Source organism: Hyla sarda, unplaced genomic scaffold, assembly GCF_029499605.1.
Source record: "Hyla sarda isolate aHylSar1 unplaced genomic scaffold, aHylSar1.hap1 scaffold_733, whole genome shotgun sequence".
NCBI lineage: Eukaryota > Metazoa > Chordata > Amphibia > Anura > Hylidae > Hyla > Hyla sarda.
The window spans coordinates 1-26,636 of NW_026610755.1; the positions used below are offsets into that span (position 1 = coordinate 1).

The following is a 26,636-nucleotide window of genomic DNA, read 5'->3' on the forward strand; positions in this document are numbered from 1 at the left end:
CATACACAACAAAGCTGGGTTGTTGTTGTTTACACTCTGCAAGGCCTGTGGAAGTGAGTGACATCATAGCACTGTAGTTCTGAGGGTTCTAGATGGATGCAACAATCTCCTGTTGCTTCTATGAAGGCCATAATAGACGGCATCACCAAACAGCTCCATAGTCACATACACAGCAAAGGAGAGATGTTGTTTACACCTAGTGATGTCAGTGGTATTGAGTGACATCACAGCACAGTGCTAAGGCTCCTGGGCCTGGACACAGCAGCGGCTGCAATATCTCAACGGAGAATACGTTTATATATATGTGTGTGTGTGCGCGTATATATATATATATATATATATATATATATATATATATATATATATTTCTCCGCCGAAATCACTTTTAAACCCATTTCCACCTTTTTTTCCCTTCTCTTCCTCTTACTTTTTTTTCACGTTTTTTTACGTTTTTCTCCTTTTCGCCTCTTTTCTGGGCGTATTATTCTTCTTTTTCTTCTTTTTTTTCGTCTAATGCATACCCCATCAGTGCAGCAATGCTTATTCAATACCGCCAGCAGATGGAGACACTGGGGGATAATTTTCTAAGGATTTATACTGATTTTTCCTGTCTGAATTTGTCGCACAGAAAGTTGCAGGCCAAATATGTGTGACATTTCTGCGACTTTAGCTTCTAGAGCATTTTTACAACATTATACATAGGTGCTGAATACATAAAAAGCGACTGTTCAGCGACAGACAAGTCGCATCGGCTGAAAGTAGGCCAGAATGTCAGTCCATGTTGGAGCAGGTTTAGATACAGTCTAAAGTATAGATCTCAAAGTCTGTGCACAGAATTTAGCAAGGGCCTCGCACCTTCTGATGCATCAGGTAGGTGCACAATAGCATAGCCTAACCCTCTGTACTTTGGTCTATATTGATGCGGGACATAGACAGCCAGCTGATGACCAATCCATTAGTGCAATGGATGGCTGGAAGCATTTGTCTTTGCCTTTGCAATACCACAGAAGCAATGCATGGTCAATGTACAGCAATGACACACCTGTGTGAACAGCCAGGAGACCCCCCCCCCCCCCCCATGTTATGTTACATAGTTACATAGTTAGTACGGTCGAAAAAAGACATATGTCCATCAAGTTCAACCAGGGAATTAAGGGGTAGGGGTGTGGCGCGATATTGGGGAAGGGATGAGATTTTATATTTCTTCATAAGCATTAATCTTATTTTGTCAATTAGGAACATTCAGCACCCACCCGCTATCAAGGCAGCTGCCTATCATGTCATGCCCTACCTGCACAGGTGTGCTGGCTACTCAAATGATCCAATTAAGGAGGCCATTTAGTCAGCAGCAGCAGAAGTCCTGTGCCTGGACGCTCCAACAGCGGCCAGACACAAGCAGAAGCAGAAGCAGCAGAAGCAGCAGCAGCACCACCTTTTGTTTTTTGGCTGCAGCAGCAGCAAGGCCCACAGGGCTGGCTAGCTGGCTAGCCAGCAAGCAGGTAGCAATGAAAGTAGGAATCTTTCTTTTTAACCCTGTAAGGGGGTGGTGCACTGTACCCGAAGATACTGCCATATCGGGTCAATGCATAGGGCGACGGAAGCAAGCTTCGAAATCGGCCCCCGTTCTCAAAAATCCATTTAATATATGGTCCCCAGATAGGGGACGTATCAGATATTAAACTGATAAGAACAGATACTACACTTGATCTTAGCCAAAAGGCCGAGAAGCGATAACCGTGAAAGGGGCGGGCCCAACAAGGTGCCCTTCATGGGCACTATCACTGCTTGCTGTCAGGGAGGCTGCCAGACAATTTTCCATGCACACTCTGGGCTGGGGGGCAGTCAACCACCAGTACACACAGCAGAACCTAAACCCATACCATTATTGCTAAGCAGCAAGACAGGGGCCCATTGCACTCCCACGGGGCCTTTTTAAATGCAATCCATAACCCGGATTTGCCAGGAACCCTTCTTACTCCTCCTACTTGCATGTGACACTGGGCTTAGGATCTGCATAGGAAACACACACACAAGCACACACCTACCTTTGTTGCCTGCAGATGCCTCCTTGGCTGTCCCCAAACGGTATCAAACCAACACCCACGGGAAGCTGTAAGCATAGAGGACATGCCTGCACCCCATTGGACTTACCTGTGTGGGTTAAACCCGGGTTATTTGACAACCTATGGCGGTGATGGTTCTGCTCAGGCAGAGCAGTGCTGATGCTCCTCATAAAGCTGTCGCTGCTGTGAAGGTTCTAGGTGACATCACAAATCCCTATGGTTACATACACAACAAAGCTGGGTTGTTGTTGTTTACACTCTGCAAGGCCTGTGGAAGTGAGTGACATCATAGCACTGTAGTTCTGAGGGTTCTAGATGGATGCAACAATCTCCTGTTGCTTCTATGAAGGCCATAATAGACGACATCACCAAACAGCTCCATAGTCACATACACAGCAAAGGAGAGATGTTGTTTACACCTAGTGATGTCAGTGGTATTGAGTGACATCACAGCACAGTGCTAAGGCTCCTGGGCCTGGACACAGCAGCGGCTGCAATATCTCAACGGAGAATACGTTTATATATATGTGTGTGTGTGCGCGTATATATATATATATATATATATATATATTTCTCCGCCGAAATCACTTTTAAACCCATTTCCACCTTTTTTTCCCTTCTCTTCCTCTTACTTTTTTTTCACGTTTTTTTACGTTTTTCTCCTTTTCGCCTCTTTTCTGGGCGTATTATTCTTCTTTTTCTTCTTTTTTTTCGTCTAATGCATACCCCATCAGTGCAGCAATGCTTATTCAATACCGCCAGCAGATGGAGACACTGGGGGATAATTTTCTAAGGATTTATACTGATTTTTCCTGTCTGAATTTGTCGCACAGAAAGTTGCAGGCCAAATATGTGTGACATTTCTGCGACTTTAGCTTCTAGAGCATTTTTACAACATTATACATAGGTGCTGAATACATAAAAAGCGACTGTTCAGCGACAGACAAGTCGCATCGGCTGAAAGTAGGCCAGAATGTCAGTCCATGTTGGAGCAGGTTTAGATACAGTCTAAAGTATAGATCTCAAAGTCTGTGCACAGAATTTAGCAAGGGCCTCGCACCTTCTGATGCATCAGGTAGGTGCACAATAGCATAGCCTAACCCTCTGTACTTTGGTCTATATTGATGCGGGACATAGACAGCCAGCTGATGACCAATCCATTAGTGCAATGGATGGCTGGAAGCATTTGTCTTTGCCTTTGCAATACCACAGAAGCAATGCATGGTCAATGTACAGCAATGACACACCTGTGTGAACAGCCAGGAGACCCCCCCCCCCCATGTTATGTTACATAGTTACATAGTTAGTACGGTCGAAAAAAGACATATGTCCATCAAGTTCAACCAGGGAATTAAGGGGTAGGGGTGTGGCGCGATATTGGGGAAGGGATGAGATTTTATATTTCTTCATAAGCATTAATCTTATTTTGTCAATTAGGAACATTCAGCACCCACCCGCTATCAAGGCAGCTGCCTATCATGTCATGCCCTACCTGCACAGGTGTGCTGGCTACTCAAATGATCCAATTAAGGAGGCCATTTAGTCAGCAGCAGCAGAAGTCCTGTGCCTGGACGCTCCAACAGCGGCCAGACACAAGCAGAAGCAGAAGCAGCAGAAGCAGCAGCAGCACCACCTTTTGTTTTTTGGCTGCAGCAGCAGCAAGGCCCACAGGGCTGGCTAGCTGGCTAGCCAGCAAGCAGGTAGCAATGAAAGTAGGAATCTTTCTTTTTAACCCTGTAAGGGGGTGGTGCACTGTACCCGAAGATACTGCCATATCGGGTCAATGCATAGGGCGACGGAAGCAAGCTTCGAAATCGGCCCCCGTTCTCAAAAATCCATTTAATATATGGTCCCCAGATAGGGGACGTATCAGATATTAAACTGATAAGAACAGATACTACACTTGATCTTAGCCAAAAGGCCGAGAAGCGATAACCGTGAAAGGGGCGGGCCCAACAAGGTGCCCTTCATGGGCACTATCACTGCTTGCTGTCAGGGAGGCTGCCAGACAATTTTCCATGCACACTCTGGGCTGGGGGGCAGTCAACCACCAGTACACACAGCAGAACCTAAACCCATACCATTATTGCTAAGCAGCAAGACAGGGGCCCATTGCACTCCCACGGGGCCTTTTTAAATGCAATCCATAACCCGGATTTGCCAGGAACCCTTCTTACTCCTCCTACTTGCATGTGACACTGGGCTTAGGATCTGCATAGGAAACACACACACAAGCACACACCTACCTTTGTTGCCTGCAGATGCCTCCTTGGCTGTCCCCAAACGGTATCAAACCAACACCCACGGGAAGCTGTAAGCATAGAGGACATGCCTGCACCCCATTGGACTTACCTGTGTGGGTTAATCCCGGGTTATTTGACAACCTATGGCGGTGATGGTTCTGCTCAGGCAGAGCAGTGCTGATGCTCCTCATAAAGCTGTCGCTGCTGTGAAGGTTCTAGGTGACATCACAAATCCCTATGGTTACATACACAACAAAGCTGGGTTGTTGTTGTTTACACTCTGCAAGGCCTGTGGAAGTGAGTGACATCATAGCACTGTAGTTCTGAGGGTTCTAGATGGATGCAACAATCTCCTGTTGCTTCTATGAAGGCCATAATAGACGACATCACCAAACAGCTCCATAGTCACATACACAGCAAAGGAGAGATGTTGTTTACACCTAGTGATGTCAGTGGTATTGAGTGACATCACAGCACAGTGCTAAGGCTCCTGGGCCTGGACACAGCAGCGGCTGCAATATCTCAACGGAGAATACGTTTATATATATGTGTGTGTGTGCGCGTATATATATATATATATATATATATATATATATATATTTCTCCGCCGAAATCACTTTTAAACCCATTTCCACCTTTTTTTCCCTTCTCTTCCTCTTACTTTTTTTTCACGTTTTTTTACGTTTTTCTCCTTTTCGCCTCTTTTCTGGGCGTATTATTCTTCTTTTTCTTCTTTTTTTTCGTCTAATGCATACCCCATCAGTGCAGCAATGCTTATTCAATACCGCCAGCAGATGGAGACACTGGGGGATAATTTTCTAAGGATTTATACTGATTTTTCCTGTCTGAATTTGTCGCACAGAAAGTTGCAGGCCAAATATGTGTGACATTTCTGCGACTTTAGCTTCTAGAGCATTTTTACAACATTATACATAGGTGCTGAATACATAAAAAGCGACTGTTCAGCGACAGACAAGTCGCATCGGCTGAAAGTAGGCCAGAATGTCAGTCCATGTTGGAGCAGGTTTAGATACAGTCTAAAGTATAGATCTCAAAGTCTGTGCACAGAATTTAGCAAGGGCCTCGCACCTTCTGATGCATCAGGTAGGTGCACAATAGCATAGCCTAACCCTCTGTACTTTGGTCTATATTGATGCGGGACATAGACAGCCAGCTGATGACCAATCCATTAGTGCAATGGATGGCTGGAAGCATTTGTCTTTGCCTTTGCAATACCACAGAAGCAATGCATGGTCAATGTACAGCAATGACACACCTGTGTGAACAGCCAGGAGACCCCCCCCCCCCATGTTATGTTACATAGTTACATAGTTAGTACGGTCGAAAAAAGACATATGTCCATCAAGTTCAACCAGGGAATTAAGGGGTAGGGGTGTGGCGCGATATTGGGGAAGGGATGAGATTTTATATTTCTTCATAAGCATTAATCTTATTTTGTCAATTAGGAACATTCAGCACCCACCCGCTATCAAGGCAGCTGCCTATCATGTCATGCCCTACCTGCACAGGTGTGCTGGCTACTCAAATGATCCAATTAAGGAGGCCATTTAGTCAGCAGCAGCAGAAGTCCTGTGCCTGGACGCTCCAACAGCGGCCAGACACAAGCAGAAGCAGAAGCAGAAGCGGCAGAAGCAGCAGCAGCACCACCTTTTGTTTTTTGGCTGCAGCAGCAGCAAGGCCCACAGGGCTGGCTAGCTGGCTAGCCAGCAAGCAGGTAGCAATGAAAGTAGGAATCTTTCTTTTTAACCCTGTAAGGGGGTGGTGCACTGTACCCGAAGATACTGCCATATCGGGTCAATGCATAGGGCGACGGAAGCAAGCTTCGAAATCGGCCCCCGTTCTCAAAAATCCATTTAATATATGGTCCCCAGATAGGGGACGTATCAGATATTAAACTGATAAGAACAGATACTACACTTGATCTTAGCCAAAAGGCCGAGAAGCGATAACCGTGAAAGGGGCGGGCCCAACAAGGTGCCCTTCATGGGCACTATCACTGCTTGCTGTCAGGGAGGCTGCCAGACAATTTTCCATGCACACTCTGGGCTGGGGGGCAGTCAACCACCAGTACACACAGCAGAACCTAAACCCATACCATTATTGCTAAGCAGCAAGACAGGGGCCCATTGCACTCCCACGGGGCCTTTTTAAATGCAATCCATAACCCGGATTTGCCAGGAACCCTTCTTACTCCTCCTACTTGCATGTGACACTGGGCTTAGGATCTGCATAGGAAACACACACACAAGCACACACCTACCTTTGTTGCCTGCAGATGCCTCCTTGGCTGTCCCCAAACGGTATCAAACCAACACCCACGGGAAGCTGTAAGCATAGAGGACATGCCTGCACCCCATTGGACTTACCTGTGTGGGTTAAACCCGGGTTATTTGACAACCTATGGCGGTGATGGTTCTGCTCAGGCAGAGCAGTGCTGATGCTCCTCATAAAGCTGTCGCTGCTGTGAAGGTTCTAGGTGACATCACAAATCCCTATGGTTACATACACAACAAAGCTGGGTTGTTGTTGTTTACACTCTGCAAGGCCTGTGGAAGTGAGTGACATCATAGCACTGTAGTTCTGAGGGTTCTAGATGGATGCAACAATCTCCTGTTGCTTCTATGAAGGCCATAATAGACGACATCACCAAACAGCTCCATAGTCACATACACAGCAAAGGAGAGATGTTGTTTACACCTAGTGATGTCAGTGGTATTGAGTGACATCACAGCACAGTGCTAAGGCTCCTGGGCCTGGACACAGCAGCGGCTGCAATATCTCAACGGAGAATACGTTTATATATATGTGTGTGTGTGCGCGTATATATATATATATATATATTTCTCCGCCGAAATCACTTTTAAACCCATTTCCACCTTTTTTTCCCTTCTCTTCCTCTTACTTTTTTTTCACGTTTTTTTACGTTTTTCTCCTTTTCGCCTCTTTTCTGGGCGTATTATTCTTCTTTTTCTTCTTTTTTTTCGTCTAATGCATACCCCATCAGTGCAGCAATGCTTATTCAATACCGCCAGCAGATGGAGACACTGGGGGATAATTTTCTAAGGATTTATACTGATTTTTCCTGTCTGAATTTGTCGCACAGAAAGTTGCAGGCCAAATATGTGTGACATTTCTGCGACTTTAGCTTCTAGAGCATTTTTACAACATTATACATAGGTGCTGAATACATAAAAAGCGACTGTTCAGCGACAGACAAGTCGCATCGGCTGAAAGTAGGCCAGAATGTCAGTCCATGTTGGAGCAGGTTTAGATACAGTCTAAAGTATAGATCTCAAAGTCTGTGCACAGAATTTAGCAAGGGCCTCGCACCTTCTGATGCATCAGGTAGGTGCACAATAGCATAGCCTAACCCTCTGTACTTTGGTCTATATTGATGCGGGACATAGACAGCCAGCTGATGACCAATCCATTAGTGCAATGGATGGCTGGAAGCATTTGTCTTTGCCTTTGCAATACCACAGAAGCAATGCATGGTCAATGTACAGCAATGACACACCTGTGTGAACAGCCAGGAGACCCCCCCCCCCCCCCCCATGTTATGTTACATAGTTACATAGTTAGTACGGTCGAAAAAAGACATATGTCCATCAAGTTCAACCAGGGAATTAAGGGGTAGGGGTGTGGCGCGATATTGGGGAAGGGATGAGATTTTATATTTCTTCATAAGCATTAATCTTATTTTGTCAATTAGGAACATTCAGCACCCACCCGCTATCAAGGCAGCTGCCTATCATGTCATGCCCTACCTGCACAGGTGTGCTGGCTACTCAAATGATCCAATTAAGGAGGCCATTTAGTCAGCAGCAGCAGAAGTCCTGTGCCTGGACGCTCCAACAGCGGCCAGACACAAGCAGAAGCAGCAGAAGCAGCAGCAGCACCACCTTTTGTTTTTTGGCTGCAGCAGCAGCAAGGCCCACAGGGCTGGCTAGCTGGCTAGCCAGCAAGCAGGTAGCAATGAAAGTAGGAATCTTTCTTTTTAACCCTGTAAGGGGGTGGTGCACTGTACCCGAAGATACTGCCATATCGGGTCAATGCATAGGGCGACGGAAGCAAGCTTCGAAATCGGCCCCCGTTCTCAAAAATCCATTTAATATATGGTCCCCAGATAGGGGACGTATCAGATATTAAACTGATAAGAACAGATACTACACTTGATCTTAGCCAAAAGGCCGAGAAGCGATAACCGTGAAAGGGGCGGGCCCAACAAGGTGCCCTTCATGGGCACTATCACTGCTTGCTGTCAGGGAGGCTGCCAGACAATTTTCCATGCACACTCTGGGCTGGGGGGCAGTCAACCACCAGTACACACAGCAGAACCTAAACCCATACCATTATTGCTAAGCAGCAAGACAGGGGCCCATTGCACTCCCACGGGGCTTTTTTAAATGCAATCCATAACCCGGATTTGCCAGGAACCCTTCTTACTCCTCCTACTTGCATGTGACACTGGGCTTAGGATCTGCATAGGAAACACACACACAAGCACACACCTACCTTTGTTGCCTGCAGATGCCTCCTTGGCTGTCCCCAAACGGTATCAAACCAACACCCACGGGAAGCTGTAAGCATAGAGGACATGCCTGCACCCCATTGGACTTACCTGTGTGGGTTAAACCCGGGTTATTTGACAACCTATGGCGGTGATGGTTCTGCTCAGGCAGAGCAGTGCTGATGCTCCTCATAAAGCTGTCGCTGCTGTGAAGGTTCTAGGTGACATCACAAATCCCTATGGTTACATACACAACAAAGCTGGGTTGTTGTTGTTTACACTCTGCAAGGCCTGTGGAAGTGAGTGACATCATAGCACTGTAGTTCTGAGGGTTCTAGATGGATGCAACAATCTCCTGTTGCTTCTATGAAGGCCATAATAGACGACATCACCAAACAGCTCCATAGTCACATACACAGCAAAGGAGAGATGTTGTTTACACCTAGTGATGTCAGTGGTATTGAGTGACATCACAGCACAGTGCTAAGGCTCCTGGGCCTGGACACAGCAGCGGCTGCAATATCTCAACGGAGAATACGTTTATATATATGTGTGTGTGTGCGCGTATATATATATATATATATATATATATATATATATATATTTCTCCGCCGAAATCACTTTTAAACCCATTTCCACCTTTTTTTCCCTTCTCTTCCTCTTACTTTTTTTTCACGTTTTTTTACGTTTTTCTCCTTTTCGCCTCTTTTCTGGGCGTATTATTCTTCTTTTTCTTCTTTTTTTTCGTCTAATGCATACCCCATCAGTGCAGCAATGCTTATTCAATACCGCCAGCAGATGGAGACACTGGGGGATAATTTTCTAAGGATTTATACTGATTTTTCCTGTCTGAATTTGTCGCACAGAAAGTTGCAGGCCAAATATGTGTGACATTTCTGCGACTTTAGCTTCTAGAGCATTTTTACAACATTATACATAGGTGCTGAATACATAAAAAGCGACTGTTCAGCGACAGACAAGTCGCATCGGCTGAAAGTAGGCCAGAATGTCAGTCCATGTTGGAGCAGGTTTAGATACAGTCTAAAGTATAGATCTCAAAGTCTGTGCACAGAATTTAGCAAGGGCCTCGCACCTTCTGATGCATCAGGTAGGTGCACAATAGCATAGCCTAACCCTCTGTACTTTGGTCTATATTGATGCGGGACATAGACAGCCAGCTGATGACCAATCCATTAGTGCAATGGATGGCTGGAAGCATTTGTCTTTGCCTTTGCAATACCACAGAAGCAATGCATGGTCAATGTACAGCAATGACACACCTGTGTGAACAGCCAGGAGACCCCCCCCCCCCCCCCCATGTTATGTTACATAGTTACATAGTTAGTACGGTCGAAAAAAGACATATGTCCATCAAGTTCAACCAGGGAATTAAGGGGTAGGGGTGTGGCGCGATATTGGGGAAGGGATGAGATTTTATATTTCTTCATAAGCATTAATCTTATTTTGTCAATTAGGAACATTCAGCACCCACCCGCTATCAAGGCAGCTGCCTATCATGTCATGCCCTACCTGCACAGGTGTGCTGGCTACTCAAATGATCCAATTAAGGAGGCCATTTAGTCAGCAGCAGCAGAAGTCCTGTGCCTGGACGCTCCAACAGCGGCCAGACACAAGCAGAAGCAGAAGCAGCAGAAGCAGCAGCAGCACCACCTTTTGTTTTTTGGCTGCAGCAGCAGCAAGGCCCACAGGGCTGGCTAGCTGGCTAGCCAGCAAGCAGGTAGCAATGAAAGTAGGAATCTTTCTTTTTAACCCTGTAAGGGGGTGGTGCACTGTACCCGAAGATACTGCCATATCGGGTCAATGCATAGGGCGACGGAAGCAAGCTTCGAAATCGGCCCCCGTTCTCAAAAATCCATTTAATATATGGTCCCCAGATAGGGGACGTATCAGATATTAAACTGATAAGAACAGATTTTTTTTTTTTTTTTTAAAGCCGAGGAACGTGCTTTCGATTCACCCAAAGTGCAAGAAAAAGTGCAAACGTGTTACACTAAAAAAACGTGCACAAAGGATGCGGTCTATCGCAAGCCCTTCTCCGATAGGAGAGAGGCCCCCCAACAAACCTTACCCTTCGCCTCCGGACCAAAAGGTACCTGCGAGGTTCCAGGTTCGATGTCCCTTTTCGCCGAAGCTACTAGGGGACCACAAATGCTCCCGGCATCCCCCTTGGCGTTAGCCAAGGTATCTGCCCGCAGAGCCGATTACGGTAGGTACCCTGCCAAAGCAGGAGTACCCGGGGTGTTTGCAGGGAGGTGCGGAACCTAATGGCCACACACACCTCCCCTAGACCGCCAGGAGGGACACCCAGAAGGGCTACCGCATCCTGACAAATCCTGTGAACACACAACACGCAAAAAGTGACACAGTGAAACAAAAAAGAAATAAATAAGTGAATGTGTGCAGATATACTGCCCGGACATCCGGCCGGATCTATAAAAATTTCTCTGATCCTAGCCAGAAGGCCGGGAATCAAGAGGTGAGTGCCACAAGGTGAAGAGATTATGGTGCCCGTGCTTCAACTCAGTGAGTCTATTCTCCCAGTGAGTTTCGGCACCTCGGGGTCACCACTCCCCGAGGCACAAAAGTACCTCGGCTCTAGACCCTCTCAGCCTCATGGCGAGACCCGGAGGGAACAGGTCACATCGGGGCAGCCGTCGAGCTGATTCCTCAGAACCAGCCCCGGAAAGCCCTGGTACACCTGCATCCTCCATGCAGCACCCATCCCCACCAGCGTCACTGTACACCGGCATGAAAAACTGATAAGAACAGATACTACACTTGATCTTAGCCAAAAGGCCGAGAAGCGATAACCGTGAAAGGGGCGGGCCCAACAAGGTGCCCTTCATGGGCACTATCACTGCTTGCTGTCAGGGAGGCTGCCAGACAATTTTCCATGCACACTCTGGGCTGGGGGGCAGTCAACCACCAGTACACACAGCAGAACCTAAACCCATACCATTATTGCTAAGCAGCAAGACAGGGGCCCATTGCACTCCCACGGGGCCTTTTTAAATGCAATCCATAACCCGGATTTGCCAGGAACCCTTCTTACTCCTCCTACTTGCATGTGACACTGGGCTTAGCATCTGCATAGGAAACACACACACAAGCACACACCTACCTTTGTTGCCTGCAGATGCCTCCTTGGCTGTCCCCAAACGGTATCAAACCAACACCCACGGGAAGCTGTAAGCATAGAGGACATGCCTGCACCCCATTGGACTTACCTGTGTGGGTTAAACCCGGGTTATTTGACAACCTATGGCGGTGATGGTTCTGCTCAGGCAGAGCAGTGCTGATGCTCCTCATAAAGCTGTCGCTGCTGTGAAGGTTCTAGGTGACATCACAAATCCCTATGGTTACATACACAACAAAGCTGGGTTGTTGTTGTTTACACTCTGCAAGGCCTGTGGAAGTGAGTGACATCATAGCACTGTAGTTCTGAGGGTTCTAGATGGATGCAAAAATCTCCTGTTGCTTCTATGAAGGCCATAATAGACGACATCACCAAACAGCTCCATAGTCACATACACAGCAAAGGAGAGATGTTGTTTACACCTAGTGATGTCAGTGGTATTGAGTGACATCACAGCACAGTGCTAAGGCTCCTGGGCCTGGACACAGCAGCGGCTGCAATATCTCAACGGAGAATACGTTTATATATATGTGTGTGTGTGCGCGTATATATATATATATATATATATATATATATATATTTCTCCGCCGAAATCACTTTTAAACCCATTTCCACCTTTTTTTCCCTTCTCTTCCTCTTACTTTTTTTTCACGTTTTTTTACGTTTTTCTCCTTTTCGCCTCTTTTCTGGGCGTATTATTCTTCTTTTTCTTCTTTTTTTTCGTCTAATGCATACCCCATCAGTGCAGCAATGCTTATTCAATACCGCCAGCAGATGGAGACACTGGGGGATAATTTTCTAAGGATTTATACTGATTTTTCCTGTCTGAATTTGTCGCACAGAAAGTTGCAGGCCAAATATGTGTGACATTTCTGCGACTTTAGCTTCTAGAGCATTTTTACAACATTATACATAGGTGCTGAATACATAAAAAGCGACTGTTCAGCGACAGACAAGTCGCATCGGCTGAAAGTAGGCCAGAATGTCAGTCCATGTTGGAGCAGGTTTAGATACAGTCTAAAGTATAGATCTCAAAGTCTGTGCACAGAATTTAGCAAGGGCCTCGCACCTTCTGATGCATCAGGTAGGTGCACAATAGCATAGCCTAACCCTCTGTACTTTGGTCTATATTGATGCGGGACATAGACAGCCAGCTGATGACCAATCCATTAGTGCAATGGATGGCTGGAAGCATTTGTCTTTGCCTTTGCAATGCCACAGAAGCAATGCATGGTCAATGTACAGCAATGACACACCTGTGTGAACAGCCAGGAGACCCCCCCCCCCCCCATGTTATGTTACATAGTTACATAGTTAGTACGGTCGAAAAAAGACATATGTCCATCAAGTTCAACCAGGGAATTAAGGGGTAGGGGTGTGGCGCGATATTGGGGAAGGGATGAGATTTTATATTTCTTCATAAGCATTAATCTTATTTTGTCAATTAGGAACATTCAGCACCCACCCGCTATCAAGGCAGCTGCCTATCATGTCATGCCCTACCTGCACAGGTGTGCTGGCTACTCAAATGATCCAATTAAGGAGGCCATTTAGTCAGCAGCAGCAGAAGTCCTGTGCCTGGACGCTCCAACAGCGGCCAGACACAAGCAGAAGCAGAAGCAGCAGAAGCAGCAGCAGCACCACCTTTTTTTTTTTGGCTGCAGCAGCAGCAAGGCCCACAGGGCTGGCTAGCTGGCTAGCCAGCAAGCAGGTAGCAATGAAAGTAGGAATCTTTCTTTTTAACCCTGTAAGGGGGTGGTGCACTGTACCCGAAGATACTGCCATATCGGGTCAATGCATAGGGCGACGGAAGCAAGCTTCGAAATCGGCCCCCGTTCTCAAAAATCCATTTAATATATGGTCCCCAGATAGGGGACGTATCAGATATTAAACTGATAAGAACAGATTTTTTTTTTTTGATTGAAAGAGCTTTATTTTCCGTTCAGTCATTACAAGTCGTACAATAAATTACAGTCACACAAAGCATGATAGTACAATACACAGCAAAGGTTCCCTAAGCTATACATCGCACACCATGCTACTCTAACATTCAGCTCAATCCTGCAATATAAAGGCACAAGAGATCAAACAAAAACCAAATAATACAATCTGTGATCGGGGTAGGGGTGTGGGCGACTATGTGGGGGTAGGGAGGGGGCGGATCACAGGGCCAAACTGTTGGGCTGTATCTTCAGGGAGACATGGGAGAAGGAGAGGGGTCTTCACTCCTCTTCTTCCTCATCAACGGCCGAGCTGTCCAAGATGGAATAGTCTCTAAGCAGGTTCTTGATGAACCTGCGGCAGTCCCGGACGGACATGTTTTCCCTGTTGATCACGAGGCGGTTCCTGGCAAGCCACACTGCGTCCTTAAAACAGTTCATAAGGCGCCAGGCCTCCTGGATGGCCTCCACGTCGTGGGTCCCAGGGAACAGGCCGTAAAGCACCGAATGGTACGATAGGCAGCTCCTGGGCACTGAGTCTCTGAGTTCCTGTTCTAGGGCGTCCAACAGACCCTGTGCAAAGGGGCACTGCCAAAACACGTGGAAAGATGTTTCCTCCACGTAGGGGCAACGGGGGCAGTACCGGGTCTTGCACAGGTTGCGGGCATGCATGAATGACCTGAGAGAGAGACCTCCCATGACGGCCATCCACGACAAGTCCTTGTGTCCATTGGTAAGCCGCTTTGAGGCCACATTGTTCCAAACTGTCTCTGCAGTGGCTGCGGGGAGTCCCGGAACCAGCTCGGTCGAGTCCTTAGCTCGGATGAGCTTGTGGATTGTCTTCGGCTTCCATAGGTCTGGTTTCAGTCCTTCCAGCTGGTGCTCCCTCACAAACCGGACAACATCCCCATAGAACCAGGGAGTGTTCCAGTTGTAAGGGATGGAGCTGTCCCACTTGTCCCAGCCCAGCTGTCTCCAGAGGGGCATGAGAAGCAAGCGAGACATGGACCTGCCCGCTGAGCCAGTCTTTTCTACAAGAGTCCGCTGCACCGTGACACATGCAAAGGAGGCCCTCAGCAGAGCGGGGATGTCGGGTATTCCCTTCCCACCCTTGCGGGGTTCCTTGTACATCACGGTCCTCTTGACTCTGTCCATTTTGCCCCAGACGAAGCCAAACACTGTCCGGGTGATGGCCTTGCAAACGGTGGTATGGGGAGGCCAGGCCTGTGCGGTATATTGGAGCACAGGCAAAACTTCACTCCGCAGGACAAGTGCCTTGCCTTCCATCGTGAGCTTTCTGGAGCTCCACAGTCCGATCTTCGAGTTTATCCTTCCTAGTCGGTCTTGCCAAGACTTAAGGGCCGCTCCTTCCTTCCCGAACCAGACTCCAAGAATTTGAATGAAGTCCGGCTTGACAGCAAAGGGGAAGGGGGCGGAAGAAGCCAGGTGCCATTCCCTGAAGAGCATGGCCTCCGACTTCCCGCAGTTGACTTTTGCCCCCGAAGCTCTGCCGAAGTCCTCGCAGGTCTGGACGAGTGCAGTCACCGAACGCTGGTCAGCGCAGAAGACGGTCACGTCGTCCATGTAGAGCGAGCACTTGACCTCGTGGCGATCTGGTCCTGGTGCGGTGATCCCTCTGATCTCTCCATTCTGCCGGATAGTCTCAGCGAAGAGCTCTATAACACAAACAAAAAGGAGAGGTGAAAGAGGGCAGCCTTGTCTAACCCCTGAAAGAATAGGAAAGGGGTCAGTCTTCCAGCCGTTCACCAACACCGTGCTGTAAATGTCAAAATACATAACGTTAACAAAAGAGCAAAACATCTTCCCCAGACCCAGCCTGCGCAAAACCCTGTCCATGAATGCGTGGGAGACACGGTCGAACGCCTTCTCCTGATCTAAGCTGACCAGGGCGGCGCGGCCCCCGCGGTCCTGGATGTAATGGACCGTGTCTCTCACAAGGGCAAGGCTGTCGGCAATCCTGCGGCCAGGAATGCTGCAGGTCTGGTCCGGATGGACGATCTGCCCCATGACAGGTTTCAGCCTGTTGGCCAGCACCTTGGCGAGGATCTTGTAGTCCACGTTCAGGAGAGAGATGGGACGCCAGTTTTTCAGGTCACATCTCTCCCCCTTCCGCTTATACAAGATCGTGATCATCCCTTCCCTCAACGACGGAGGCATTCTGCCCCCCACCACCATCTCCTCGTACACCTCCAACAGGTCCGGACAGATCAGGTCACCCAGCGCTACGTAGAGCTCGGCCGGGAGACCGTCACTGCCCGGGGTCCTGCCGGGCTTAAAGGATTTAGCGGCAGAGAGCAGCTCCCCCACCGTCAAGGGATCGTCCACAGCCGCCGCACCTGCGGGATCAACAACGTTAGTGACACCTGACAGGAACCTCTCGGCGGCTTCGGGGTCGGATGACTTGGGGGCGTAGAGGTTGCTGTAGAAGTCGTGGACGACCCCCATCACTTCCTCCTTGCCGCTCCTCATGTGTCCGGTCTCATCTCGTAGCTCAGTCAGGGGCGTGTGGCCGGCATGGAGCTTCCTGAAAAAGAAAGAGTTACATTTCTCACCCTTCTCCAGGTTCTCCACCTTGGAACGAAAGATGATTCGCTTGGATTCCTCCTCAAAGTGCCTTTTCAAGCTCTTTTTGGTCTCCTCCAGCTCCTCCCTGACGTCCCAGCCACACTGGAGCAGGTCCTGCAGGGACCGCAGCTCGCGCTGCAGTTTCCTCAAGTCCCACTTCTTCGCACACGCCTGTTGTCTGCCTTTTGCCTGAAAGAAACAACGGAATTCGACTTTAACATATTCCCACCAATCGCTGATGCACTTGAACAGACATTTGTCATTTCGCCATACAAGGTAAGCATCCCTAAGTTCCTCCATGACCTCCCTCTGCTCCAACAGGGCACAATTCAACTTCCAGGAGCCCGGGCCAGGTGGGAATCCATGGCCCAGAGTCCCCCGGAATCGAATGGCCCTGTGGTCAGAGAAGAAGCAGGGGACCATAGAGTACGACACCTTTCTGACTGCTCTCGAAGTGAAGATGAAGTCTATCCGAGAACGGAGCGAGCCATCGGGGCGGCTCCACGTATAGTTTACGGAGCCGTTCCCGATGGACCCGACAACGTCCTGCAAGGATGCCTCCGTCACCATCTCAATCAGCAGTTTAGACGTCACGTCCAGGTTGGCGGATGTGCCAGAACTGCGCCCGTCCACCTCAATGGGGCAGTTGAAGTCACCACCCAACACTACTGCTCTAGTGGTGGCGAGTTCAGCCCGCAGGGCCTGGAGAACCTCCAGTCGGACATCCCTCTCAGGGGAGGCATACACGTTGATGAGCCGCACGGGCTCACCCGCCCAGGAACCGTCTGCGACAAGAAGTCTGCCACAGACGAGCTCCCGGACGGAATCAAGTGCAAAGTTACCTCCCCTGATCAGGATGGCCACCCCCGCAGACCTATTGTCGCCCCCACCAGACCAGTAGGAAGGGCCGTGAGGCCACTGCCTGGCCAGATGGTTGTAAGACCTAGAAGCAGACAAAGCACATTCCTGCAACATGTAAACATCACACCTCTGGGAATCTAAGAACGTAAGAACAGTCTGAAATCTAAACCAAGCTCTAATACTCCTCACATTAATGCAGAAGATGTTGAGATCAGCCATGGGAATAAAAAGAGAGGTTAGTTCTTATACTAGTTACCAGTCTGGTCGGACGGGTCCTCTTCTCTGGCGCCTGTCGGCTCCTGTGGCTTCTCGTAGCGCCCTTCCAAGAACTCGTCGTAGACCGTGTTGGACGGAGTGTCCAGGATTTTCTTAACCTCTGGGTCCTGCAGCAGCTCCTCCATAGATTGAGCTTGGACTGGCTCTGCTTGGACCTGCTCCACTTGGGCCTGCTCCATCACCTCCTCTCCTTCTGAAGCTTCAAGGCTCTCGCAGACCTGCTCCATCTCCTCCTCCTCATCTGAAGCTTGAGGGGTCTCGCAGGTCTCGATTATTTTTCTTTTGTGGGACTCTTCTGATACGTTGTCCCTTCCTTTCCTCTTCCTCTGTATGGTACCTGGGGGAGGAAGCACAGGAAAGTCCTCCGAAGGGCGGGCACCAGCAGCTGGAGGGGGGTTAGGTGCTGCTGGGCCAGGAGAGAAAGGAGGCTGGGTGGGGCGGGGGGCAGGAGAGAGTGCCCGGGCAGGGGAGGACGGGGCAGGGGTGGGCCGGGCAGGGGAGGACGGGGCAGGGGTGGGCCGGGCAGGGGAGGACGGGGCAGGGGTGGGCCGGGGTGGGGTACGGGGGGCAGGGGTGGGCCGGGGTGGGGTACGGGGGGCAGGGGTGGGGCGGGATGGGGCAGGAGGGGCGGGGGTGGGACGGGATGGGGCAGGAGGGGCATGGGTGGGACGGGATGGGGCAGGAGGGGCAGGGGTGGGACGGGATGGGGCAGGGGTGGGACGGGATGGGGCAGGGGTGGGGCGGGGTGGGGCAGGAGATGGGGCGGGAGGGGCAGGGGATGGGGCGGGAGGGGCAGGGGAGGGGCGGGACGGGGCAGGGGTGGTGGCTTTCGCCTTCTTACCCTCCTTGGTCGGCTTGGCCATCCGTGGTGTTGGCTCCGGAGCTGGGGCTGGCTTCGGTGCTCTCGCTGCCACAGATGCCCATGTTCTCTCCCTCTGGGGGCAGTCCTTGTAGCTGTGGGCTGCCAGTCCGCAGAGGTTGCAGGTCTTGCTCTTGGGGCAGTCCTTGGTCGTGTGACCTGTCACACGGCAATACCTGCAGGCATCCTCCGTACAGTCCTTGCCCTCGTGGCCCATCTTGCCACATCTCCTGCAGGTCTGCGGCATGTCCGGGTAGAAGATAAGTCCTGTGGAGTTGCCCAAGGAAAATGTCGTTGGCAGGTGCTGTAGTCCGTCTGGAGAAGCAGGGTTCTTGTTGAGTCTGACGACCACAGACCACTTGCAGGTCCAGTATCCGAGTGAGTTCAGGATGCGGGTGGGCTCCCTCACCACGGTGCAGAAGCGCTTCAGGAAGGTCGAGATGTCCGTGCCTGGGGTGTGTGGGTTCCGCATTGAGACCGTCACCCGCCTCTCCTCTCTTTGAATAAGGCAGTTGCCCACAAAGCGAGAGAAAGGGGATTCGGGACTCGCCGCTTTCACCACCTCCCAGTATCTTCTACAGGTCCCAATGGTGGCAAAGGTGATGTAGAAGATTCCCGAAAAGAAGGTTGCTATTCCCAGGGTGTCAGCCGTGGGGAAGCCTTGATCCGCCAGCATCTTCTTGCAGAACACGTCGTGGGACATGTCCGGCACCCTTCCGTCCACGGGCTTGAGCTTCAAGGCAACAGTCTGCCTCATCCAAGGCTCCAGGGTTGGAGCTTCCAGGTTAGGAATTCTGCCGCCCTTCTGCCTTGCCGTGGTGGAGGTTGAAGCTTGCTGTGGTTGGGGCTGGACCTCCAGGCCTTGCCCTGCAGCCTCCTGGGTGGACTTGCTGGTTGAGGCCATGGCTTCTTCCAGCAGGCTCTTTTCCGCTTCCTTGCTTGCTTGTGGAGAGAGGCTTCGCAAAGTCTTCTTTCCCGGGTGGGAGGAGCTATGCAGATCCGGTCCCGGTGGGAGGAGCTATGCAAATCCTTCTCCAGAGGCAGCGAGTTTCTTCGAAAAGATTCTGCGCCGCCTTCCTCTTCGCCGCTGTTCCGGAATTCACCGCCGATTCCCTTCTTCCAGGTTCTTCGTCGGCTTCTTCCGGAGCTGCAGTCTTCAAGATCTTCTCCTTCTTCAGATGTTCCGAGGCAGGCAGGAGACGATCTTCAGGTGGTATGCTCTAGAGAAATGCGGTTCTAATAAGAACGAAAAGTACTGCAATCGTACTACGCAAAATCTCTACCACAATGCTTGGAGTTCTTCAGACCGTAGCGATCATGGTATCTCCCCTGCCAGGTAAGAACAGAAACTACACTTGATCTTAGCCAAAAGGCCGAGAAGCGATAACCGTGAAAGGGGCGGGCCCAACAAGGTGCCCTTCATGGGCACTATCACTGCTTGCTGTCAGGGAGGCTGCCAGACAATTTTCCATGCACACTCTGGGCTGGGGGGCAGTCAACCACCAGTACACACAGCAGAACCTAAACCCATACCATTATTGCTAAGCAGCAAGACAGGGGCCCATTGCACTCCCACGGGGCTTTTTTAAATGCAATCCATAACCCGGATTTGCCAGGAACCCTTCTTACTCCTCCTACTTGCATGTGACACTGGGCTTAGGATCTGCATAGGAAACACACACACAAGCACACACCTACCTTTGTTGCCTGCAGATGCCTCCTTGGCTGTCCCCAAACGGTATCAAACCAACACCCACGGGAAGCTGTAAGCATAGAGGACATGCCTGCACCCCATTGGACTTACCTGTGTGGGTTAAACCCGGGTTATTTGACAACCTATGGCGGTGATGGTTCTGCTCAGGCAGAGCAGTGCTGATGCTCCTCATAAAGCTGTCGCTGCTGTGAAGGTTCTAGGTGACATCACAAATCCCTATGGTTACATACACAACAAAGCTGGGTTGTTGTTGTTTACACTCTGCAAGGCCTGTGGAAGTGAGTGACATCATAGCACTGTAGTTCTGAGGGTTCTAGATGGATGCAACAATCTCCTGTTGCTTCTATGAAGGCCATAATAGACGACATCACCAAACAGCTCCATAGTCACATACACAGCAAAGGAGAGATGTTGTTTACACCTAGTGATGTCAGTGGTATTGAGTGACATCACAGCACAGTGCTAAGGCTCCTGGGCCTGGACACAGCAGCGGCTGCAATATCTCAACGGAGAATACGTTTATATATATGTGTGTGTGTGCGCGTATATATATATATATATATATATATATATATATATTTCTCCGCCGAAATCACTTTTAAACCCATTTCCACCTTTTTTTCCCTTCTCTTCCTCTTACTTTTTTTTCACGTTTTTTTTACGTTTTTCTCCTTTTCGCCTCTTTTCTGGGCGTATTATTCTTCTTTTTCTTCTTTTTTTTCGTCTAATGCATACCCCATCAGTGCAGCAATGCTTATTCAATACCGCCAGCAGATGGAGACACTGGGGGATAATTTTCTAAGGATTTATACTGATTTTTCCTGTCTGAATTTGTCGCACAGAAAGTTGCAGGCCAAATATGTGTGACATTTCTGCGACTTTAGCTTCTAGAGCATTTTTACAACATTATACATAGGTGCTGAATACATAAAAAGCGACTGTTCAGCGACAGACAAGTCGCATCGGCTGAAAGTAGGCCAGAATGTCAGTCCATGTTGGAGCAGGTTTAGATACAGTCTAAAGTATAGATCTCAAAGTCTGTGCACAGAATTTAGCAAGGGCCTCGCACCTTCTGATGCATCAGGTAGGTGCACAATAGCATAGCCTAACCCTCTGTACTTTGGTCTATATTGATGCGGGACATAGACAGCCAGCTGATGACCAATCCATTAGTGCAATGGATGGCTGGAAGCATTTGTCTTTGCCTTTGCAATACCACAGAAGCAATGCATGGTCAATGTACAGCAATGACACACCTGTGTGAACAGCCAGGAGACCCCCCCCCCCCCCCCATGTTATGTTACATAGTTACATAGTTAGTACGGTCGAAAAAAGACATATGTCCATCAAGTTCAACCAGGGAATTAAGGGGTAGGGGTGTGGCGCGATATTGGGGAAGGGATGAGATTTTATATTTCTTCATAAGCATTAATCTTATTTTGTCAATTAGGAACATTCAGCACCCACCCGCTATCAAGGCAGCTGCCTATCATGTCATGCCCTACCTGCACAGGTGTGCTGGCTACTCAAATGATCCAATTAAGGAGGCCATTTAGTCAGCAGCAGCAGAAGTCCTGTGCCTGGACGCTCCAACAGCGGCCAGACACAAGCAGAAGCAGAAGCAGCAGAAGCAGCAGCAGCACCACCTTTTGTTTTTTGGCTGCAGCAGCAGCAAGGCCCACAGGGCTGGCTAGCTGGCTAGCCAGCAAGCAGGTAGCAATGAAAGTAGGAATCTTTCTTTTTAACCCTGTAAGGGGGTGGTGCACTGTACCCGAAGATACTGCCATATCGGGTCAATGCATAGGGCGACGGAAGCAAGCTTCGAAATCGGCCCCCGTTCTCAAAAATCCATTTAATATATGGTCCCCAGATAGGGGACGTATCAGATATTAAACTGATAAGAACAGATTTTTTTTTTTTAAGTTAGCCCTCAGAAACTCAATCAGAGTTCCAAGATCTTATTTGAACTCGATTGTTGCTCATCATCAGGTAACCCATTTTTTATTTCTTCTTAACACTAATGACCACAAAATAAAATCAATAAAAAAGATTTAACCAGAAAAAAAAAACATACACATTTACAATAACAAACAAACATTGCTTTCACCAGTAATTAATCAGAGAGACATTCCATTTCTCCAGGCATATACCATTAGGAAATCTATCATTCCACGGTTTATCGTTCCTCTTATCATCTGTCTTTTTACCGGAAGTCCCAACCAAGATGGAACTTTATAAGTGTCCAAAAATCTGTCCATATCAGCTTGAAATGAAAAATACACTTTGTCTCTAGCTTCCTCGTACCGATTTTCATATTTCGACCTTAATTCCATTAAATCCATATCAAATGGTCTTCTTTCCTTTTTTGGCATATTTTCCAACATGCCATCCAAAACACCTCCAAATTCCATTGGTACATAAACCTCTTCTTTCTTTTTCTTTTCTTCAGCCACTTTTCTGGCTGGAACTTCCTCCAACTCAGGTTCTCCAATTTCTTCTTCTTCCCTACTCCTTTTAGCTGTTTCCTTTTTCGTTGTTTGTTTCTTGGGACATACATTTACCAGGTGATCTTCCTCACCGCACAGATGACACTTCTTTTTTTTGTTGCTGTTGCAGGTGTCTGCTTCATGACCTCCCTCCTGGCACTTATAGCACCATGAGTGAGTACATAGGTCTTTCCCGTGCCCGTATTGTTTACATTTACGGCAAAATTCCTCCATCCCTGAATAGAACAAGTCACCATTGACCGATCCAATTTTGAATCGCCCAGGTGGATAAATCAATTTACCGTTAGGTTCCTTTTTAAATTTAACTTTAAATTTCCATTTTGTAGTCCATAGGCCATATTGGTTCAGGACTTTTCCCTTTGACAGAATATTGTCACAGAATCTAGAAAGAAAAGTCTCAATGTCTTTTTCCAGTATATATGAACTATACATCCGTACCGTCAATATTTTCTCCTGGTTCGGAAAATGCGGGGTCACCTCCACACCCTCCAAAACTGGATTGGCCTTCTTTTGCTGGTGCTTGCTGCAAAAAAAATTAAAGTCCTCTTCAGAAGCCAATATAACATCGTAGTGTCCATTTCTTGGGAATTCAAGCATAGACAGGATTTGTTCCTTCTTAATTTCCAGCAACTTGAATAAGATCTCCTCGACCACGAAACATAATCCTTTTCCTCTCTTGCAGGTATCCAATAAGGAAATCCGAACTCCATTTCTGAGCTTAGCATACTCAGGGATGCCTTCTGATGATGCTCCACTTGATCCAGCCATGTCCATCAGGATAAACACCTCCCCCACTGTAAGCAGGTAGGTGGTGGTGATCGCTCCCCGTTGTCTGGGGACTAAGCCGGCTCCCTAATAGCAGCAGGGGGGTGAAGTCCCTCCGTTAAGAAGGACGATCCCCCCAGACACCCTCTGGCCAGACCAAGTGAGCAGAACTACACTTGATCTTAGCCAAAAGGCCGAGAAGCGATAACCGTGAAAGGGGCGGGCCCAACAAGGTGCCCTTCATGGGCACTATCACTGCTTGCTGTCAGGGAGGCTGCCAGACAATTTTCCATGCACACTCTGGGCTGGGGGGCAGTCAACCACCAGTACACACAGCAGAACCTAAACCCATACCATTATTGCTAAGCAGCAAGACAGGGGCCCATTGCACTCCCACGGGGCCTTTTTAAATGCAATCCATAACCCGGATTTGCCAGGAACCCTTCTTACTCCTCCTACTTGCATGTGACACTGGGCTTAGGATCTGCATAGGAAACACACACACAAGCACACACCTACCTTTGTTGCCTGCAGATGCCTCCTTGGCTGTCCCCAAACGGTATCAAACCAACACCCACGGGAAGCTGTAAGCATAGAGGACATGCCTGCACCCCATTGGACTTACCTGTGTGGGTTAAACCCGGGTTATTTGACAACCTATGGCGGTGATGGTTCTGCTCAGGCAGAGCAGTGCTGATGCTCCTCATAAAGCTGTCGCTGCTGTGAAGGTTCTAGGTGACATCACAAATCCCTATGGTTACATACACAACAAAGCTGGGTTGTTGTTGTTTACACTCTGCAAGGCCTGTGGAAGTGAGTGACATCATAGCACTGTAGTTCTGAGGGTTCTAGATGGATGCAACAATCTCCTGTTGCTTCTATGAAGGCCATAATAGACGACATCACCAAACAGCTCCATAGTCACATACACAGCAAAGGAGAGATGTTGTTTACACCTAGTGATGTCAGTGGTATTGAGTGACATCACAGCACAGTGCTAAGGCTCCTGGGCCTGGACACAGCAGCGGCTGCAATATCTCAACGGAGAATACGTTTATATATATGTGTGTGTGTGCGCGTATATATATATATATATATATATATATATATATATATATATATTTATCCGCCGAAATCACTTTTAAACCCATTTCCACCTTTTTTTCCCTTCTCTTCCTCTTACTTTTTTTTCACGTTTTTTTACGTTTTTCTCCTTTTCGCCTCTTTTCTGGGCGTATTATTCTTCTTTTTCTTCTTTTTTTTCGTCTAATGCATACCCCATCAGTGCAGCAATGCTTATTCAATACCGCCAGCAGATGGAGACACTGGGGGATAATTTTCTAAGGATTTATACTGATTTTTCCTGTCTGAATTTGTCGCACAGAAAGTTGCAGGCCAAATATGTGTGACATTTCTGCGACTTTAGCTTCTAGAGCATTTTTACAACATTATACATAGGTGCTGAATACATAAAAAGCGACTGTTCAGCGACAGACAAGTCGCATCGGCTGAAAGTAGGCCAGAATGTCAGTCCATGTTGGAGCAGGTTTAGATACAGTCTAAAGTATAGATCTCAAAGTCTGTGCACAGAATTTAGCAAGGGCCTCGCACCTTCTGATGCATCAGGTAGGTGCACAATAGCATAGCCTAACCCTCTGTACTTTGGTCTATATTGATGCGGGACATAGACAGCCAGCTGATGACCAATCCATTAGTGCAATGGATGGCTGGAAGCATTTGTCTTTGCCTTTGCAATACCACAGAAGCAATGCATGGTCAATGTACAGCAATGACACACCTGTGTGAACAGCCAGGAGACCCCCCCCCCCATGTTATGTTACATAGTTACATAGTTAGTACGGTCGAAAAAAGACATATGTCCATCAAGTTCAACCAGGGAATTAAGTGGTAGGGGTGTGGCGCGACATTGGGGAAGGGATGAGATTTTATATTTCTTCATAAGCATTAATCTTATTTTGTCAATTAGGAACATTCAGCACCCACCCGCTATCAAGGCAGCTGCCTATCATGTCATGCCCTACCTGCACAGGTGTGCTGGCTACTCAAATGATCCAATTAAGGAGGCCATTTAGTCAGCAGCAGCAGAAGTCCTGTGCCTGGACGCTCCAACAGCGGCCAGACACAAGCAGAAGCAGAAGCAGAAGCAGCAGAAGCAGCAGCAGCACCACCTTTTGTTTTTTGGCTGCAGCAGCAGCAAGGCCCACAGGGCTGGCTAGCTGGCTAGCCAGCAAGCAGGTAGCAATGAAAGTAGGAATCTTTCTTTTTAACCCTGTAAGGGGGTGGTGCACTGTACCCGAAGATACTGCCATATCGGGTCAATGCATAGGGCGACGGAAGCAAGCTTCGAAATCGGCCCCCGTTCTCAAAAATCCATTTAATATATGGTCCCCAGATAGGGGACGTATCAGATATTAAACTGATAAGAACAGATACTACACTTGATCTTAGCCAAAAGGCCGAGAAGCGATAACCGTGAAAGGGGCGGGCCCAACAAGGTGCCCTTCATGGGCACTATCACTGCTTGCTGTCAGGGAGGCTGCCAGACAATTTTCCATGCACACTCTGGGCTGGGGGGCAGTCAACCACCAGTACACACAGCAGAACCTAAACCCATACCATTATTGCTAAGCAGCAAGACAGGGGCCCATTGCACTCCCACGGGGCCTTTTTAAATGCAATCCATAACCCGGATTTGCCAGGAACCCTTCTTACTCCTCCTACTTGCATGTGACACTGGGCTTAGGATCTGCATAGGAAACACACACACAAGCACACACCTACCTTTGTTGCCTGCAGATGCCTCCTTGGCTGTCCCCAAACGGTATCAAACCAACACCCACGGGAAGCTGTAAGCATAGAGGACATGCCTGCACCCCATTGGACTTACCTGTGTGGGTTAAACCCGGGTTATTTGACAACCTATGGCGGTGATGGTTCTGCTCAGGCAGAGCAGTGCTGATGCTCCTCATAAAGCTGTCGCTGCTGTGAAGGTTCTAGGTGACATCACAAATCCCTATGGTTACATACACAACAAAGCTGGGTTGTTGTTGTTTACACTCTGCAAGGCCTGTGGAAGTGAGTGACATCATAGCACTGTAGTTCTGAGGGTTCTA

At 48.6% G+C, this 26,636-nt stretch overlaps 6 non-coding genes and 4 pseudogenes across 6 annotated transcripts; all 10 read right to left on the reverse strand.

Moving 5' to 3' along the window:
• Positions 1–1,541: 1,541 nt before the first annotated feature.
• On the reverse strand, positions 1,542–1,732 carry LOC130344730 (U2 spliceosomal RNA). Its single transcript, XR_008883570.1, has one exon. It is a non-coding gene; the product is annotated as a U2 spliceosomal RNA (small nuclear RNA).
• Positions 1,733–3,805: 2,073 nt separating this feature from the next.
• On the reverse strand, positions 3,806–3,996 carry LOC130344742 (U2 spliceosomal RNA). The gene has a single exon (XR_008883581.1). It is a non-coding gene; the product is annotated as a U2 spliceosomal RNA (small nuclear RNA).
• Positions 3,997–6,083: 2,087 nt separating this feature from the next.
• LOC130344754 (U2 spliceosomal RNA) lies at positions 6,084–6,274 on the reverse strand. The gene has a single exon (XR_008883593.1). It is a non-coding gene; the product is annotated as a U2 spliceosomal RNA (small nuclear RNA).
• Positions 6,275–8,338: 2,064 nt separating this feature from the next.
• Positions 8,339–8,529, reverse strand: LOC130344766 (U2 spliceosomal RNA). Its single transcript, XR_008883605.1, has one exon. It is a non-coding gene; the product is annotated as a U2 spliceosomal RNA (small nuclear RNA).
• Positions 8,530–10,617: 2,088 nt separating this feature from the next.
• Positions 10,618–10,796, reverse strand: LOC130344692 (U2 spliceosomal RNA; annotated as a pseudogene).
• Positions 10,797–11,489: 693 nt separating this feature from the next.
• On the reverse strand, positions 11,490–11,666 carry LOC130344713 (U2 spliceosomal RNA; annotated as a pseudogene).
• Positions 11,667–13,747: 2,081 nt separating this feature from the next.
• On the reverse strand, positions 13,748–13,927 carry LOC130344767 (U2 spliceosomal RNA; annotated as a pseudogene).
• A 5,797-nt stretch (positions 13,928–19,724) lies between these two features.
• On the reverse strand, positions 19,725–19,901 carry LOC130344719 (U2 spliceosomal RNA; annotated as a pseudogene).
• A 2,084-nt stretch (positions 19,902–21,985) lies between these two features.
• Positions 21,986–22,173, reverse strand: LOC130344768 (U2 spliceosomal RNA). Its single transcript, XR_008883607.1, has one exon. It is a non-coding gene; the product is annotated as a U2 spliceosomal RNA (small nuclear RNA).
• Positions 22,174–25,800: 3,627 nt separating this feature from the next.
• LOC130344695 (U2 spliceosomal RNA) lies at positions 25,801–25,991 on the reverse strand. The gene has a single exon (XR_008883552.1). It is a non-coding gene; the product is annotated as a U2 spliceosomal RNA (small nuclear RNA).
• Between the last annotated feature and the right edge of the window lie 645 nt (positions 25,992–26,636).